Here is a 19,697-nt window from a genome sequence, read left to right as displayed (position 1 = left end):
CTGTATGACTTTGAAATATCTCAGGAACAGAAGTTTTTTTTTAAGGAAATGAAAATCATATAATGTTTAATTCCCTGAAACTAGCGACATTGACATCTATCATTCTGTGTGACTGCCCAGGATATAAACCTCTTTGCTATGTATGGAGAATTTCCCACCTTATGACTCTTAGTAGAAAGGAGAGACTACTTCCCAGACTCCTCTGCAACAAGGAAATTTGCATGTGACTCAGGCTCCACCACTCAGACACACCCATACGTGGCATCCACCAGAGAGAGAGCTAGTGAGGCAAAGAGGCAGGAATCCTTGTAGCAAAGATGGTGGCAGCAGGAGCAGCTTCATCTGTTTCCTCAAAGCAGCAGTTTCAATGAGAGCAGCAATGTTCCATGCTCAGAATTGGAGGTAGAAGCAGCACAAGTGGTGCCGAGCATTGGCAGTAGAGGTGTCTGGTTGTGACCAGTCTGGGCATGATTTTGGATGTTGTCCAAAGCTGTGTAGATTCTAATCCTGGTTCATTGTCCCTTGCAGCTTTTTGATTTCAGATGTTGTCCATGGATGTGTAGGTTCTAACCTTGGTTCATTGCCCCTTGCAGTTTTTCGATTTGTGATGTTGTCCATGGATGTGTAGGTTCTAATCCTAGTTCATTGGCCCTTGCAGTTTTTTGAGCTAATCAATACCTTTTAATAAATTCTCCCTCTTCCCTCCCTTTTTTTGCTTTAATAGCCAGAATCCATTTCTGTTTTTTGTAAATAAGTATCTTCAAATATGAAGGAGGGTTTCATTAATAGCCTTTTATAGATACATAGTATTTTATAAAAATAATTATTGGAATTTGTAGTAGAATTAATGAGTAAAATAAACAGTGTTAGAAATTCTAAGTGCAAAGTTGTCTGGTCCACTAAATTTAAACAGCTTTACTGCCTGCCGGGTGATCATTTATATCATATGTGTCTGTATGTATAATGTGTACATGTATACGTATGTGTGTGTATATATATCACAAGTACAAAATTATGCATTAGTGAGGTCCTCCTGTATGAAAGAAGACTGTAGGCTATGAACGGTGCTCTATTTAGAGCACACACTGATTGGGAGTGTGTCCTCCTTTTTGGGAGAATAAAGAACTTCAAGTGTTAAAGGACTCACAAAGATGATAATGGTTGGGTCCTCAGACTTCCTTACTTCATTCCATCATTTATTTTGTGCCTCTTTGAGATATCATATCCAATTCTCCCACTTTCCCTATAAATCCAATGTGTGTGTGTATATGTGTGTGTGTGTGTGTTTGTGTGTGTGTATTATTTTAGGTCATTCCTCCTACGGAGACCTTCCTGCCTCCATCTCATTGAGCTTTACTACTCAGTCACAGATGGCTGGAAGTCCCTCTCTCTTTTGGAAATCTCCCTTCACTAAAGGATAAAATAGGGAGAGGTCAACGTAGTGCCATGACCATACATGACACTACATAAATATTTGCTTCCACATGCCAGTTCAAACCCAAGTATTAAATTCTTCCTCACCCAAACATTCTCCCCTCTTCCTGTTCCTACAGAGGGTCTTGGTTGGATTGCACAACTAAGCAAACTCAATCTGAATCTATTGAAAAACAAAGTAAGAGTCATCAAGTATAAAGGCCTATGTGCCTTCATTTCAACTCAGTTATATACTCAGTTGTTGAGTGGCTAGTGTTTTCTAGGGATGACACCAGTGATTGCTGTTGTTATTAAGGGGGGATTTAAAAGTCTGGACCAGTGGTTCTCAGAGTGTGGTCCCTGAACCAGCAGTATCAGCTTCATTTGGAAATGTATTACAAATGAAAATTCCCAGGCTGTACCCCAGACCCTACTGAATCAGAAACTCTGGGGGTGGGGCCCAGAAATATGTATTTGAACAAGTCTCTCACGTGTTCTGGTGCACACTCAATTTTGAGAACACTTGCTCTAGAACAATGGCTCTTAATTCTGTCTGCCCTTAGTATCACCTGGGATGCTCTTTCAAAATAGCAAAGGCCGGGTCCCACCACTGACCAATTGAATCACAACCTCTGGGGGTAAGGCCTAAGCACTGGGAGATTTCAGAAGCTCCTCAGTTACTTCTGTTGAGCTGCCAAGGTTGGGGACCAATGATCTAAAGGCTCACATTCAGTATAGTCATGGAGCTCTAATACAAAGCAAAGTGGGACAGCATTTTAGAATAAAGATACTAAAACAGGCTATAGATAAGTAAGGAGTAATCTGAAATAATGCTAGTTGCTGTAACAGATACACTTCCAAAGCGTTGGTACCATAACATTTATTTCTTTTACTCCTGCAACAGCCTAGTGCGAGATCTGCAACTCTCTGCTTCATGCAGCTGCTCCAGAGACCCAAGCTCCTTCCATCTTGTGGCTCCATCCTCCTCTAAGTCCTTGGAGTCTTCCCCATTCAGCAGGTGGATAAGGAAGGAGAGTAAGGACCTCAGGATGTATGGCCCTCACCAAACTTCATGGGAGGGTGTGAACCCAGAAAGAAGAACCTGAGAGAGCTTTAGCAGGCAGCCCTGCTGCATCATCTGTGATTTTCCTCAAGGGACTGTAATCAAACATCTTGAACAAATGAACTGCAAGTTTGTAGGAAACACATGAACTCTGCATTCCCATCAGTTATATATGGACTTCCCATGCTTTTCCAAAAGAAGGCAAATAAAGAAGTTATATAGGGACTTCCCCGGTGGCACAGTGATTAAGATTCTACGCTCCCAATGCAAGGGGCCAGGGTTTGATCGCTGGTCACAGAACTAGATCCCACATGCATACCGCAACTAAGAGTTTTCATGCCACAACTAAGGAGCCTGAAAGTAAGGAGCTGACGAGCCACAACTAAGGAGCCCTGGAGCCGCAACTAAGGAGCCCACCTGCTGCAACTAAGACCTGGTGCAACCAAATAAATAAATAAATATTAAAAAACAAAAAAAGAAGAAGTTATATAGTTGGATCTCCAAGTTGGATAACTTGAATCCGGAAAAAGTGTGAATATTTTGAGGACACAGTGAAAACAGCAGGTTTTGAGGATAAAGTCACAATAAAGGAAAGAGGAGGAGGAGACTGTTAGAACCTTCCAGATGTCTTGAAGAAAGTAGTTTTACAAGTCTAAAAATAACTGAGATATTTGGATAGGACGACAATCTGACAACTATGTCTGTGAATGTTTCCCTATACACATTTATGTTTATTCAGTCAAGCTCTCCATGTATCGTGGGATGTGCCGTTTCTCAGCTATGATAATCACTTGGCATCAGAATCTGCCGGAGGGTTTGCGTGAGTTGCCTTCTGGGTCATGTAGTGGCAAGTTGAGGGCAGCCATGATGGGCTGTGGGTGGTTAGGAAAAGGCAGTGGTTCTATGGGAGGCTGGTAGAGTTATTTACAAAGCTTTAGGTATTTTAGGCAAACCATTCTAAAACTGACTTTTTCAAAGATGCGTCAACAGAGGTTTCAAAACTGGCCAGAAATGATTGTTCCTGGCTCTAATGCAAGTTAGCTACATCTCCTGGAATTACAATCTAAAGTGTTCCTTCATTCATTGATTCAAGAAAAGTATAGAGAGAAGCTAATGTTTGCCAGAAACTGTCATGCCCTGGGGATGCTCCAGTGATCAACACAGAATGTGCACCCTGCTTTCCCTGAGCTTGCGTCTGGTAGGGATGGTATATGAGCAACTGGCTCTTATAGTGCAGTATGATAAGACCTTTGTGGAGTCTTAGAGGATGTCCAAGGTGGCACTGACCTAGTCTTTGGAGGAAAGGGTGTATTGGTCTGCAAATAGCAGACTCCATCCCCTCACCTTGACCTCTCCCCAGGGAGGGGGAAAGAACAGTGGCTTTAACAACTAAGAAGTTTATATTTCCAGAAGCAGGCAGTCCAGGCTTATATGGCAGCTCAAAGATGCCATCAGAGCCTTTGCTCAGTCATTCTTGGCGTACGGATTGTGTCCTCATGGCTGCAAAATGGCTTTTAGAGTTCTAGGCGCAATTCTGCATTCCAGGTAGTAAGAAGAGGAAGATCAGATGGCAAAATGCCAGATGAATCTGTTGGAGGTTTTCCAGAGTCTCAATCCAGCACCTTCTTATCTTTTTGGCCACAGCTGTGTCCCATGGCTACGCTAGATGCAAGGGTGGTGAGAAATGTAGCTTTTGCCTCAAAACTTCGCCAAGTCAGGCTGAAGTGGACTTGCGTTCATCAGGAAGAAGGCAAAGTGGCTACAGGGAAGGCGATTCCAACCACTTGTCCCAGGGGCCAGGTTACGTAGAGGAAGCAGGCGCTGTATTCCTGGCCACTGTGTTGTAGCCTCCATGGGTTTTGCTTTTGTTTTTGCAGCTCTCACTGCTCTAGCAGTTGCAGGTGATCACAAGGCAGGAGCAGGTACGGGGACCTGCTGAAGCCTGAAATCGCTTCCCCCGATTCCCCCCATTTCGGGCAGACCCACCTGCAAGCAGGCTGGGTGTGCTCCATGTTGGTTGCAACAGGGAACCAGACAGATTCCCCTTCCCCGAGGCTCCGCATTCAGTGAAGACGTCAAAAACACAACCATTCCCATTTTAAGCATTTCACTGTTTTTACACATTATATTAATTCCTCCCAGCAAACTTGAAGGGAAAGCAAGTATGTGGTCTCATTATAAGGATAAGGAAACAGAAGGCCAGAGAGGGTGGAGACTTGCCCAGGGCCACACTGCAGGTTAGGGGCAAACACTGGACCAAGATGCTGGACTTGCGCTTCTCTCCTGTCCAGAGCCAGCTCCCGCCCTGGTGTGGATGCCTATGAGCTGCCCACATTCAGCAGGGTTGAGCTGAAAGCCTGGCTCAGGTAAGCAGGAGGATTGGAGAAGGAGGACGGACGAGCTGGGGGCCGCAGGCATCGGAGCCGTCAGCCATGGTATCTGCCAGCTTTGCTGATCGGTCCCCACTGCGCTGGTCCCCTCCAGTTCCTGCAGGGGAGACGGTGGCGGCTTTCCTTGTGGTCATAAGCTTCGGGAAGGTGCTCCCATCCTTGGCCTTCTAGGATGGCGCCTCCCTGGACAAGTTCCCCCTCTTTTCCCAGTCAAACGCCGCTGGTTCTTTTCCCTTCGCAGAAGACCTGGGAAAGTTGGTCTTATTCTCTTCAGTCCCTTCTTGCTCTCAGTTCCTGTGGAGTCTCCTTGGCTGTAAGCAGGCTTCAGGGCGGAGCCGCTCTGAGCCAGCCTTGGGATGGAACGGCCCTGGCCTTCCCCCAGCACTCTCACTTTCTCTCCCTTCCCTCCCAGCCGTGGCTCTGGCTGTCTCCCCAACCCTGTCCAGTCCTGGCAGCCACGATCTCGATGTTAGTTGCTAAGAGGAACTTTCACACTTTCCCCATGGACCATGCCTGGGCCCTAAGCTCAGGACCAAGCTGGGTCTCCACGGAGTCTCACGAAGACAGCTGTGTGGACGGGATGCGCGGAGCTGTCCCTCTCATCACCTTCCCATAGTCTGCAATGCTCTCCCAGCTCCTGCGAGGCCTATGCATGACTCAGGATTCAGTTCAAGTTTATCTCCTTTGGCAGGTCTTCCCTGCCCCCTGCCCCCTCCACCGTCACAGGCTCACCAGTGTTGGAGGATTCCCTCCCCAGGGCCCACGGGTCTCAAAGCATCGACCCCCGCTGCAGTGTACTATCTGTGTATATGTCTTCTTCCTCCCTCCCCCTGAGTGTTAGATCCTTGCATTCTCTAGATCTAAACAGTGCCTGGCACTTAGTAGGCCCTCAACGCATACCGGATCAATCAAGGATGCATTATGGTGCAGGATATTATGAAAGCATGTGGGAAAAGCTTCTGTCACCTTCTTGAGGTACCTTAAGCTGAAGCAGTTGCAGAGAGGGAAAGAAATAATCATAGTGTGTGTTTGTTGAGCACTTAGTATATGCCAGGCATGATCACAGGCTCTTTGCAGGTCCCTGAATCTTTACAACAACCTCCATTTTGCTCATCAGAAAACAGGCACAGAGAGGTTAAGTAACTTACTCAAGGTCCCACAGCCAGGAAGTGGTGGAGGAATTTCAACAGTGGAGCTCAGGCTGTTAACCCTTTACCACATGTGCTGCATCTTTAGTGCCAGCTCCCCACCCTCCCAGCCAAGCAAGAGCCCTCATGTGTATTAATTAGACTAAAAGACAAGACACAGCCTTCCCAGCCCTTGCCACTCATCCCTGTGCCGATGTGGGAGTGAGAGGCAGAAGGGAGGGCTGAGGGCCAGCTGCGGGGGAAGCTGGGGAGACCTCTACAGCACAGGTGCGTCCTCGGCAGCCTGGGACACAGCACTCATGGCTGAGGAGCTGGGGCCCTTCCTCCACAAGATGGGGCAGGGAGAAGTGGCTGGGTGGAGACCCACATCAGGGCGGAAAAGGTGCCAGAGTGTCCCCATCACCCGAGGAGAAAGGTGACTCCTGTTTATCAGTCAAGGGTGAGCTGGGAACAGCTCTCAATAACACAGCACTCTGGCTTTGGGAGCAGAGCTGGTTGCTTTCTCCTGGCAGAGCTAGGAAATAGAACCACCCAGGCAGGGCTCGCTCGTACCCACGAATGTCTCCTTCCGTTCAGGTGTTGCCACAGTCTCTGAAATGCCACCACTGGCGAGAGATTTGGAAACATTATCCCTTTCTGTTCTTGCAAGATAAAAAGAGTTCATGTCATTTTAGAACTTGTCATGAAAAGCATTCAGATTCCCTATCTCAGTTGAATCTCCCAGGTTGGCTATAAAGCCTGAGGGCTCGCAGTAGCTATTGAGGCACTCAAGTGATGCGCCTGTTTGACTCGTACACAGACTGCCTGAATCCCACTTCTGACCAGCTACAGAACCTGGGCAGCTCACCTGCCCTCCCACTGCCTCAGCTCTCTTTGCCCATAAATGGGGTGATGATAGTACCTACTCATAGAACTGTCAGGACTAAATAAGTGACCGATGTGACATGTGGCATCATGCAGCATCATCTGGCACGCGGCAAGGGGTAATGTAAGCATCAGCTGTTATCATTTTTCTGTTTTATAGGTGAGGAAAAGTGAGGCTCAGAGAGGTGAAGTGACTTTCCCCAGGTCACACAGCCAGTTGGTGGCAGAATGAAGATCCAATCTCTGTAACTTGATCTTCCAACTTCTCCTGGGATGTTTGGTAACCGGCCCAGGAGATGGGCTAGAGGAGAGCAGAGCCATGGTGCTCTCAGACTTGATTGTTTGGGCTGCCTCTGCATTTGTCACTACCATGTGAAGATGTGGTAAGACCCACCCCTTATGGGACAAGAGAAGCTGTCCTCGTGGAGGTGCCCCTTCGATGTATGATGGCATTTCCTGTGGTATTTGGGCCCTTTGGGGAAGCATAAATTAGCTAATATCTAAGAAGCAGGGGGCCCCAGCCAGGGCACTGGGCAGGCACTGTAGTCCTGACGGTATGTGGCATAGGGGCAGTGTTCTGTCTAAACAAAACTGTCCCTGAGCTCCGTGGCCCTGGGGACAAGACCCACCATTCCCTGGGCTGTACTCCTCGAGAAGGAGGTTGGGAAGTCTAGCTGGCAGGCAGCTCTCACGGGCTAACCCAGAAAGGTGGCTTGGTCTCGAGGACATTGGCACCGTAGCAGGCAAGTGGCAAAAAAATGTCAGTGAGATATATGTGTTTGAAAGACAACACTAGGCCATGAGCTTTCCCGGAGGGCGTGGCTCAGACTGGGGAGCTCCCAGAGGGCCACCTACGGGTTTGAAAGATAGCACTAGGCCGTGAGCTTTCCCAGACGGCGTGGCTGAGACTGGAGACCTCCCAGAGGGCCACCTGGCCTTTTTCTGGCTCTTGCCCATTCTCCACACGTCGGGCCGTGGGCACGTGCTCTGCAAGGCCAGCTGTGAGGCTGGGGTCTGCTGTCTGGTCCTCCCTCCCTCGTGCGTACGGGGGGGCCCTAAGCCGGAGCTGCTGCCCCAGACTGCAGCAAAGCCGCGCTGTGACTACTGCCCTCAGGCCCGAGCTGGCTTAGGCTTCACCAGAAAGGAAAACGCCCCCTCCTTGTGCAATGGGTGCAGCCTCTTCTGGAATCTTCCACAAGCCAAGCCTGACTGAGCGTGGGTGACCGGGGACCCGGGCACTTGTCTGTTCATTTTGTATCCTTTTAATATTGTTGTTACAGAAGTAAGCACCCCCAAAGTAGAAAAGTTAGAAAATATGGATGAAAAGAGGCATGAAAACCATCCATAACGCTGCCTTCCGGAAGTAAGTCCGGTTTACTTTTCCTTCCAGTCTTTTTTCTGTGTCCACATGCGTGTGCACGACGTGCTCCTTATTCAAATGAGAACATAGGATGAACTGCGCCTGGGGAATCCGATTCTTCTTCATTTCACACAGTAGGGGTGAGCACGTATCTCTGTCAGAGCACATTTTTCTTTGCCAACATGTTTCCTCACTATTTGTTTTCCCTAAGCCCTCTTTCAAAGGTGTTCAGCACTTGGTTTGGGTCACAGGTCCCAACTGGATCCCAGGATCCGGCCCTTTTGAGCTAAGTGTGCCAGGGCAGGCCCTGTAGTTTTGAGTAATGGAAAAGCCCCAGGCTGGCTGTTTGCAGCAAGTGTTCGTGCCCAGCCCTGCCCTGACTCATGGGCCATCTTAGACGAGTCACTTCACCCCTCTGGGTCTCAGTTTCTTTGCCTATGAAACGGGATGGCTGGTTTAAGGGCTCTGCCAGCTCTGAAGTGCTATGACTAAGCAGCTGGAAACTCATAGGATTCCAGAAGACTCTGGGAGCGATGCTGCTGAGGGGGAATTGCTTCTTCCTGGTGAGTAAGCCAGAGTCTGGGTCTAGGCGAGCCGAGCTGGGGGTCTCCGTCTGGAAGATCTGAAAGCCCCTCTGGGGTAGTCAGTGCCCTGTGCTATAGTTCCCAGGACTGGGTCCTCCCCATTGGCTCACTCCCCACCCATGTGGACAGGGAGATGGCAGCTGCTCCGGTGCCAGCGCTGACCTCACAGCTCCACCACTTCTTGGTCATGGTATTAGTAGCCAGAACCAGCGGCCAGCAGCTGCTAGTTACATCTTGAAATACAAGCCACGTGACCCGGCAGGAAGCCAGTGCCAGCCAGTGCTGGGGCCACACTGCAGAGCTAGTGGGATCCGGGAAGGACCTAGGGAAGACACCTTGGGTGGGCAGGCCTTCTCCACCTCCCTTTTCCTACCACTGCCCTCCCCCCTTCCCTCCCTCCTTTGCTCCTGGAGCAGCAGCTGGCTTTTGTCATTTGGATTTGAAGAGATCCTGCCGCGAAACTTTGGAGGCCAAGGCAACTGCTGTGTGGAAGCTTCAAAGGGGCAGGAACATTATAAAATATAAGCTGCAGAATCCTTCTCCCGGAGGCATGGACCGTTTCCCTGGCACATTCCCTTGTAGAAATAATAACAATGACAACAATCATAGCAACATTGCTACCATGTAATGAGCGTTTGCTAGGGCTAGGAGCCAAATGTTCGCTTGCTTCCTCTTATAATGGGTAGTCGTCGTTAGATTGCTCCCCAGAGTGAGGTACCGCTATTATTATCCCCATTTTACAGGTGATGACATGGGAGCTCAGAGGTTAAGCAATTTGCCCAAACCTCCCCAGCAAATGCAGTTGGACTCAGGACTGTCTGACCCTGCTCTTCCACCTCCTTGAATTTCATGCCTCCATTGGTCAGAATCCTTCCACCATAGTTTCAGCTTTTTCTTTGTAGGCAGCGATTTCCAGAGACTTCACAATTCTGTTGGTTCTGGACATCTATGTGCCAGGTCCTGTACTCACCAAGGGTGTACCCCAGATATGTGAGGCTTGGTCCCCAACCTAGAAGTTTAAATCATCATTGATGAGACAAAGGGTATAGATCCTGCAGTCCTAGGATACATTTGTCTTTTTCATCACATCGTGGAAAGAACATGTGTTTTAGGGCTATGCCTACTGCGGTTTGAATCCCACCTCTGCCACTTACTAGCTGGGTTGCTCTGGGCAAGTCTTTTACCCTTTCTGTACCTCAGCTTCCTCATCTATGAAACCGATTTTATAGGTTGACTCGTAAGCATTAAAGAGACTATATGTAGAGTACTATCATATAGTATGTGCTTAATAAATATTAGCTATTGTTATAATGACTGAACGAATAGGGTCCTGAGTCAGAGAGCCTGGGCTGGATCCTACCTTCTCCACGTACCAGTTATATGACCTTGAATTGTGTACTTTTGCCACTATATTCCTCAGTTTCTTCCTCTACGAAATGGGGGTGATAATAGGATTGTTGTACGGAGTAAATGAAAGCATATGTATGTATCAGAGCAACAGGAGGCATCTTAGCAAATACTAAGTAAGTACCTTAGGAAATACTGACACATATCAACTGCTCAATATATGCTAATTTTTATTATTAATTATTTTTACTTTATTACTAGCATCATTTTATTTTTAGCATTATTATTAGTCATCCGTCTGATTTACAGATTCAAAATCCCCTCACTGATTCTCCTAGATGACCGTATTTCTATCCATGGCACTACACATTAAAATCGTCCAAATTGACAACTTCAGAATCACTGAAAAGTTTTCTTTCCCCGTCTACTGTCATCTTGTCAATTCTTTCCGGATTGTTTCTTCCATCAAAGATCTCCTTTCCATTCCCACTGGCTTCATACCTCGTCAGTCATGTCTACCTGATGTGAATGCAGCTTTTCTTCTGGGAGCCATTATTGATGCGGGGAGAAGAAGACATGGTGGCAGCGGGCACGTGGCCCTTCCACATCCACTCCCCTCTGCTTGATTATTTCCGATCTACACATGCAGATAATTATGCCCTGAACTTAGTTCTATCTGCTCCCCTGCTGGAAGAACAATCAATGGTTCCCCATGTCTTTTACTTTATATACAGATTCCTGAGGTTGAGATTCAGTATTTTCCACAGGCTGGCCCAAACCTGCCAGGAGTCACTATTGTTGACTCTCTACCTGGCATGTAGATTATGCAATTACTTTATACCCTTCTTAGTAGTTCACCCGTCATTGATTGGTTCAGGATTGGGCGGCCCTAAGCCACTTCACATCAGTGAGATGTGAGGAGAGATTTTCTCAGGGCTTCTGGGAGAGAGAAACTTCTTTTTCCTCTCTCCCTTTCAACGTGAACAACCTGTTCCCTGGATGCAGCTGGCAGCCATCTTGTAGCCATGAGAACGGCCATGAAGAGGGCAGTGTCAACACAGAGCAGGGGAGAACCAAGAGAAGAACAGAGAAACAGCGTGGAGCCCTGGTCAAACTGCTTCTGGAGTTCCCCTGGCTCCGGACTGCCTGCCTCTTGGCAAGAGAATACGGGTGGCAATGATGTTTGCCACTTTCAAGCCTGGCCCCTAAAATGACCCCTGCAGCTTCTGCTGTCTGGCTGAATGCAGAGGCCCAAGTGGAAGACTCTGTGAGGGCTTTAAGGCATGGCCAAGCCACCAGAGGCAAGAAACCTGGATACCTGAGTCACTGTTTGAAGGAGAACTGCCCGGGAATGCTGCCCCACCAAGAACATCTGCATTGAACCTCGTATAAGAACAAAGTAAAGTCCTATTGTGTGAAGCCACTAAAGTGTTGGGATTGTTTGTTGGTTAGTGAACCCTGCCTGATACGGGTTATAAAGACAGGGTTTAGCAGAATCTTGGGGCATAGGTAGCTGACAGTTCTATCCAGATGATCAGCAAAGGACAGGTTAAAAAAACCTTTACCTGATGACCAGGAGAAGGATAGCAAGTAGAGGCCTTTGCAGTGGAATGGGTCACCCAACTGAGAAGGGATGGTTAGCTCAGTTTCCTAATGTTGGCTGCGAACGGCATGTGCTGGGCGGAGGCTGGGCGGTCTCTGGACACTGACTCTACTCCTGTTCTTGGGGTCCCACTTGGGCCTATTATATAATGGCCCTTCTTTTAGGTCCCATAGACCTCCTCCCTCTTCTGCCTTTCATTTTGACAGATGTTACCAAACCACCATCCACAAAAACTAAGCCCATTTGAAGTCCCATCAACTCTTTATGGGTTGGGAGTGAGTGCCTATTTCATTCTGTACTATCCAGCACTGCATGTTCTGAAACTTTAATTTTGAAAAACTTTTACTGTGGTAAAAAACGCATAACATGAATTTTATCATCTTAACCCTTTATAAATGGACAGCTCAATGGCATTAAGTGTCTTTGCATTGTTATATAGCCAATCTCCAGGACTTTTCCATCTTGCCAAACTTAAACTCTTTACCCACTAAACAACAAGTGCCCATTCCCCCCTCCCCTCTCCCCCCCGGCAACCGCCATTCTACTTTCTACCTCTATGAGTTTGACGACTCTAGGTGCCTCACGTAAGTGGAAGCATACAGTATTTGTCTTTCCATGATTGGCTTATTTCACTCAGCTTAATGGTTTCAGAGTTCATTCACGTCACAGCACGTGACAGCTTCCCTTCTTTTTAAGGTGGAAAAATGTTTCATTGTATGCATCTACCACATTTTGCTTATCCATTCATCCATTGGACACTTGCGTTGCTTCCACCTTTTAGCTATTGTGAATGGTGCTGCTATGAACATGGGTATGCAAATATTTCTTCAAGATCTTGCTTTCAAGTCTTTTACTTATACAACCAGGAGGGGAATGGCTAGGTCATATGGTAATTCTATTTTGAGTTTTTTGAGGAATCACCATACCGTTTTCCATCGTGGCTGCATCATTTTACCTTGCCACCAACAGTGTGTGAGGGTTGCAAAGTCCCTACACCCTTGCCAGCACTTGTTGTAGTAGCCATCCTAGTGGGTTTAAGGTGACGTCTCACTGTGATTTTGATTTGCATTTCCCTAGTGGTTAGTGACATGGAGCATCTTTTCATGTGTTTTCTGTTTAATCTGCTTTAGCTTTTTATTTCCATTTTTTCATTCTATTTGGAGGTCAAAGAGGAACTTTCTTCCCAATGGTGAGATGTCTCCACTTCTCAGTCTTATAAGGACTATCCCAACTTGGCAAACAACCGCTCAAGTCTGCGATGAACTGCATCTCAGTGGTGGTGGAAAAGCTCACATTCACGATCACCACGCTCATCAGAAGCAAGGTTTACACAGCACTTTGTAGTTTACACGATATCTCACTTGATCATCACAGCAGCCTTGCAAGGTGCAGAGGACAGATGAGGAAATTGAGGTTCAGAGATGAGAACAGAGAAATAGAAGGAAACTAGTTCTTTAAAATCATAACCACTGAAACAAATGTCTAGTGATGCACAACACACATGTCTGGCCACCTACCCAACATCCGTTCTCTCCTTTTCCTTTTGTCAGAGCCCGATTTTGTTGGGGTATCCACCTTATCCGGTCATAAGTCCATGAGTAGGTCTAAAACAGTAATGGTGGTTCTAGCCTCTTGCTTAGAGATTGGTTTCACAGTGGCCAATACAGCGTGAGGGGGATTTTAGGAAAGATTTCTCATCTAAAATAGTAAATGAGGGACAACTTGGTCTCTTCTCTTTTTCTCGATGCGGTGGTTCCTGGACGGGATGCCTGGAATTTCAGCATCGATCTTAGGAACACAGGTGGGACCAATTTTAGGATGAAGCCTAAATTCTGGGATGACAGAGCAGAAGGAAACTTGTTTCAATATCACCGAGTCATTGTTAATACCACATTAGCATTTTCCCTTGTTGTAATGCGAAATAATAAGCTTCCCAAATGTAAATTGGGCCAGTTTCAACTGGGATTGTTTTGTTTTGCTTATTTGTTTCTTTTTGGTTTTCTGTTTTTTGTTTTTGTTTGTTTGTTGTTTTTGCTTCTGACCTAATCTTATTCTATGGTGGACAGAATTACACATCGACAGGAAAGCAAAGTGAAACATGAATCAAGAGCCATGAATGTCAGAGCTGCATCCCCATGTCAGGGGCGCCCACACTAGACCAGGGGCTAAGGGGAAGGTCAGGGGAGAAGGCAGGAGAGAGTGGGTCTAACCATGTGGTCATAACCGCAGGTTGTATGTGAGACATACAGCACAAGGTGCAAATGGCGAGATGGAACCTGTTCTCATTATGTCCAGCAGGTCAGCTGGACATGATGAGACACAAATATTGGGTCCAGAAAGAAACCTGTCATTCCCTGGCCCAATAGTTTCTTTCTTTTTTTTTTTTTAATTGAAGTGTAGTTGATTTACAATGTTTCAGGTGTACAACAAAGTGATTCATATATATATATATATACACACACATATATGTCCTTTTTCACATTCTTTTCCATTATAAGCTATTACAAAATATTGAAAATAGTTCCCTGTGTTATACAGTAGGTCCTTGTTGTTTATCTGTTTTATGTGTCATAGTTTGTATCTGTTAATCCCAAATTCCTAACTTATCCCTCCCCCTGCTTCCCCTTTGGTAACCATAAGTTTGTTTTCTATGTCTGTGAGTCTATTTCTGTTTTGTAAATAGGTTCCTTTGTATCGCTTTTTTGTAGATTCTACATATAAGTGATATCATATGATACTTGTCTTTCTCTGTCGGACTTACTTCACTTACTGTGATAATCTCTAGGTCCATCCATGTTGCTGCAAATGGCTCAATATTTTCATGTGGAGGAATTTCAGCTAAAAATACTCCTGGCCTCTCTGATCATCCTTTACCCCCTCTTTTCTGGCCAGGGAGTTTGGAGAAAAACCAAACAATCTCCACTCAGCCCCTCCCTCTTCCCCTCTTTCAGACCCTGCAGCGAGGGACCATTCTGGGCTTCCATCCACTCTGTGGCAAGTGGAGGAAGCCTGAAGGTTTTTGGAGGGTATGCTGCAAGTTCGCTTCAGAGGGCAGTGTTAGAAAGCTCTCTCTGACCACATATTTAAAACAGATTCTTTTCTTCAGGTTTTCCTAGTAATAAAGCTGCTATCTTGATCTCCATCTATCTGTCTCCTGAATATATTTCTCCTTTAGTTCTGAACTCAGGAAGGAATATGAAAGACATTATTCATTAGACCCCTAAATCTTAACCCAAACCACAAAATCAAAATTGTTAAGTATTTCATTTAATACAAAACCTCACATTACATCTACTAGTCTACTGCTCCTATGTTATATTTCCTGCAGGATATGGAGGGACAGGAATGTTTTAATATGCCTGTTGTGATCTGGAGTATGTTTTCCAAAGTTAAGAGGGCCAAGGTCTCACAAAGGTCTTTAAAGAGCCTACAAACAATAAAGGATGGAGAGGGTGTGGAGAAAAGGGAACCCTGTTGCACTGTTGGTGGGAATGTAAATTGATGCAGCCACTATGGAGAACAGTATGGAGGTTCCTTAAAAAACTAAAAATAGAACTACCATACGACCCAGCAATCCCACTACTGGGCATATACCCTGAGAAGACCGTAATTCAAAAAGAGTCATGTACCACGATGTTCATTGCAGCTCTATTTACAATAGCCAAGACATGGAAGCAACCTAAGTGTCCATCGACAGATGAATGGATAAAGAAGATGTGGCACATATATACTATGTGATATTACTTGGCCCTAAAAATAAACGAAACTGAGTTATTTGTAGTGAGGTGGATGGACCTAGAGACTGCCATACAGAGTGAAGTAAGTCAGAAAGAGAAAAACAAATACCATATGCTAACACATATATATGGAATCTAACCAAAAAAAATGGTTATGAAGAACCTAGGGGCAGGACAGGAGTAAAGACGCAGACATAGAGAATGGACTTGAGGACACGGGGAGGGGAAAGGGTAAGCTGGGACGAAGTGAGACAGTGGCATGGACATATATACACTACCAAATGTAAAATAGATAGCTAGTGGGAAGCAGCCGCATAGCACAGGGAGATCAGCTTGGTGCTTTGTGACCACCTAGAGGGTTGGGATAGGGAGGTTGGGAGGGAGACGCAAGAGGGAGGGGATATGGGGATATATGTATATGTATAGCTGATTCACTTTGTTATAAAGCAGAAACTAACACACAATTGTAAAGCAATTATACTCCAATAAAGATGTTAAGAAAAAAATCAAGTAAGGACAGAGATTTGACTAAAGTCTCCTCAGACTCAGGACAGACAGGAGGTGTGTGTAAGGAACAGGTGGCAGGGCTGAGAGGTGTGTATGAAATAAGAAGTTCTAAAATAATTTGACCTGTTGGATGATTGCAAACCAGGCTGTGTTTGCCTCTAAGAAAATATTCTGGGTTTCAACCACATGATGTTGAGTCAGCTGACTCTAAAGGTAGAGAAAAAATAGTGTTAGTAGTAGCAGCAGTTACAGCAGCAGCAGTACTAGTACCAGCTAAGATATATGGAACGTATGTTATTTTATTTTATTCCATTATTTTATTCAGTCCTCACCACAGCCCTATGGATTAAGCATTATATTAGCTTTGTTTTACATTTGAGGAAATTGGGACTTAGAGAGATGAAGTAGTTTGTCCAAGGTCACACAGCTAGCAAGTACCAATTCCCATTCCTGATAAATCTTCTGAGGAAAAATTTGATGGAAGCAAAAAACAGCATGTATAAGAATTTCCATTAGAATGTTTGATATAATTGTGACCAGACAAAGCAACTTACATGGACATCAGCAAGGAAATAGTTTAATAAATTATGCTACATCCAATCAATGGAATGCTAGATATAATTTTAAAAGAGTAATTCTGGAACTCTCATTGAAAAATGAGCACTAGAGAATTCAGTGCTAAGGGAACAAAGAAGAAGAGAAAATGGTGTGTACACCGTGATGGCAAACAGTGTAGGAAAAAGAAAGTCTGAGCACGTGTGATCAAAAACTAAAAGGAGGCTTCCCTGGTGGCGCAGTGTTTGGGAGTCCGCCTGCTGATGCAGGGGACACGGGTTCGTGCCCCGGTCTGGGAAGATCCCACATGCCGCGGAGCGGCTGGGCCCGTGAGCCATGGCCGCTGAGCCTGCACGTCCGGAGTCTGTGCTCTGCAACAGGAGAGGCCACAACAGTGAGAGGCCCGCGTACTGCAAAAACGAACAAACAAAAACTAAAAAGAAATATCAAAAATAACTTTTAATAACAAAAAGATTGGGATTTAGAATCTTTTTTTCTTTTTACCAAAATTATTTTCAGGGTTGCAGAGGCACTACCTTGTCAATAAAAGCAGAACAGATCTGAATGGAGCGCTGTAGGCAGAACTACATGCTTGTGCCATCAGCTAGTTTGTTGGCGGGGGAAGCGTCCCTGGGAATGTTGGGGAGAGCTTGATACTTCTGAGCTCCATCCGACTTGCATGTATTAGCCTGATCCTAGGTGTCCTTTTAACTTGAGGCAGACACTGAAATCCTGAGCACAGGTTTCTATAAGCATCCCACAGGGAAGGGAAACTTTGATTCTGACTCCAATCAGCTAGAATTCTGAAACTCCATGTAGCAGGGAGGTTTTGCAGACTGCCCAAAGTACTGGTGACATCACTGAGTTGTTGGTGGAGAAAGGCATGGGAGAGAAGGTGAAGACCATAAACTTTTCTAGAGGAAATGAGACGCAAATGAGTAAAGGGCAGGAAAGAGAGAAACAAATGCTGAGGTGTTGGGTGGTAAGTGACTTTCTCAAATGGTTAAGACAGGAAAAGGCAGGCCAGTAACCCAGTTTCCTCAGTCCACAGAGGCCCTCATTGCAGTAGAAAGAACAAGGGCTTTGGCATCAGACAAGGTTCCGTCAGTGGCTCCACTGCTGTGTGACTATGGGCAGGCCACACTTAACCTCCCTGATCCTCAGGTTCTCTATCACTAAGTGGCAATAGCCATTCCTACAGCACGGAAGTCACTGAGACATCCTGAAATCACCCTTCTCCCAGTGACTGCTCTATACAAAACTGGGACTTTGTCTTCCATCTCTCTCCCCGTGGAGATGGGGACTGTATAGTATATTCTGTGCCCTCCGTGTTTATCCCATAAGCTAACTTCCGGTCATTCTGTCTTTCTCCCCAGCAAAGGACCAGAGAAGCCTGTCCTGGCTTCCTGAGGGAAGAGAGAAGCGTAAAACAGGCTGTGCCCTAGAGCCATCCTCTGCTCTGAAGGTTAGTTTCCAGATTGCGTGTGATGAGAACGGAAACACATGAAAGACCTAAACCAGGCCGCCAGGGGCCAACACTCTGTGGGTGGGGAAAGAGAAAGGGACAAAACCCGGCTGACAAGGTGGCAGATGGGCAGACCAAGGTGGTGGGAGCGAGACTGAAGTTTCAAGAAAAGGCATAAATGTGGTTGGTGGGAGGGGAAGCCAGCCGAGAGGTAGGAATGAAGGGAAACTGGGGAGATGATGAACAATGAGGATGTGAGGAGGAAAGGGGGAAAGTGAAAGGGAGACAAGTCAGGGGGAAAACAGAAGTTAAAAGAAGATAGAAAGAGGGGGGAGTGAGAAAGATGAGACGTATCTGAGAAATCGATAGAATGCCCATCATTCCCGTGCATCCGCAGACGTCACCCACCCATGCCTAGCACAGGGGCACCATGAGTACAACGTAGAGGGGAGCAAGCTCCGGTCATGGGACATGGGGCAATTTCTCCATGAGATGAGGCAATGCATATGCCACTGTTGGTTGATTTGTTGGTGGAGATACATGACCCCCTGTTCTGGGGGTTCCCCTCCTCCACAAGACTAGGCCGGAATAAAGAAAGTTTTCCACTCTTGAATAAGAGCAGGCCATGTCTTGCCAGTGCCAACTATCACTGGCATGGCCCCATCTGGCCTGGGAAAGGGGCAGTGGTTGCTACTGAGAAGCCAGATTTGGTACAATTGGAACAAAAGCCAACGAGGTCTTAGGTACAGCCTCTTTCTGGGTTTTCCCTCTGGTTTTTCCTGAGAATTTTCCTCGTCCACATCCACCTGAGCCAAACTTGCTGGGGAAGAATGATCTCAATTCATTGACCCAGCAACAAGAGTGACTGATAAGGCTTTACAAGTTTAGATGACAGATGCTGGGGCATCAGCTGGCTGGCAGAAGAGAGGCTGACTGGACCTTCTCTCAGGATGTCACCTGGTGGTCCTGCCTCCTGCTTCTCAGGTTTGACAGTCTCCTGCGCATCCCTTTCCAGAGGCCGCCTGTCCAGACCACTTACAGCACTTGTAAGATCGGACCAGATCACCCTCAGCCCCATTTCTCACAGACTGGGATGAAGATGGGCAGGATTTCCCTTCCAGTTCTACTGCAGGCAGAACAGCTCCAACCAGCGTGTGGTAGAGACTGCCTTCGGGACCAGGGCGTTTCCCTAAAGATGAGGGGAAGCCACTCAGCATGTGTGTGTGCATCTTTTGTGCACACACCTGAAGACACCAGTTATGCTTACTGCATCTTAACATGTTTTTAAAATATGATCGTTTTATGATTCAAAAGTTATATATATATATATTTATAATGCGCATACAAACGTCTAGTCGAGACAATTTTAAATCACCCATAATGTAATAATAATATTGTGGTTATGTTATTTTAAAGAGCTTTTATCTTTTAGAGACACATTCTGAAATATTTACAGATAAAAAGCCATGATGTCTGGGATTTGTTTCAAGATAATCCAGTGGTGAGGAAGGAAGTAGGAGGTGCAGACAGATAAAATAGACCATGACTTGATAATTGTTGACGCTGGGTGATGTGTACATGGGAGTTCATTATACTTTTCTCACTATCTGTTTATTTATATTTATGATTGAAATTTTCTATAATTAAAAGTGTTTTTTAAA

General features: G+C 46.0%; 1 long non-coding RNA gene across 3 annotated transcripts; it reads left to right on the top strand.

Annotated features, from left to right (window-relative positions):
- Positions 1–8,255: 8,255 nt before the first annotated feature.
- Positions 8,256–19,697, top strand: LOC137230292 (uncharacterized). 3 transcript variants are annotated; one of them, XR_010946079.1, is made up of 3 exons: positions 8,256–8,801; positions 17,948–18,036; positions 19,021–19,697. It is a non-coding gene; the product is annotated as an uncharacterized lncRNA (long non-coding RNA). The 3 variants fall into 3 exon arrangements; XR_010946080.1 differs by having other exon boundaries at positions 18,925–19,060; XR_010946078.1 differs by having other exon boundaries at positions 8,259–8,801; positions 19,052–19,697.

Source organism: Pseudorca crassidens, chromosome 9 (assembly GCF_039906515.1).
Source record: "Pseudorca crassidens isolate mPseCra1 chromosome 9, mPseCra1.hap1, whole genome shotgun sequence".
Classification (NCBI taxonomy): Eukaryota; Metazoa; Chordata; class Mammalia; order Artiodactyla; family Delphinidae; genus Pseudorca; species Pseudorca crassidens.
The sequence above is the reverse complement of the archived record's forward strand: the minus strand, read 5'-3'. Positions and strand labels throughout refer to the sequence as shown.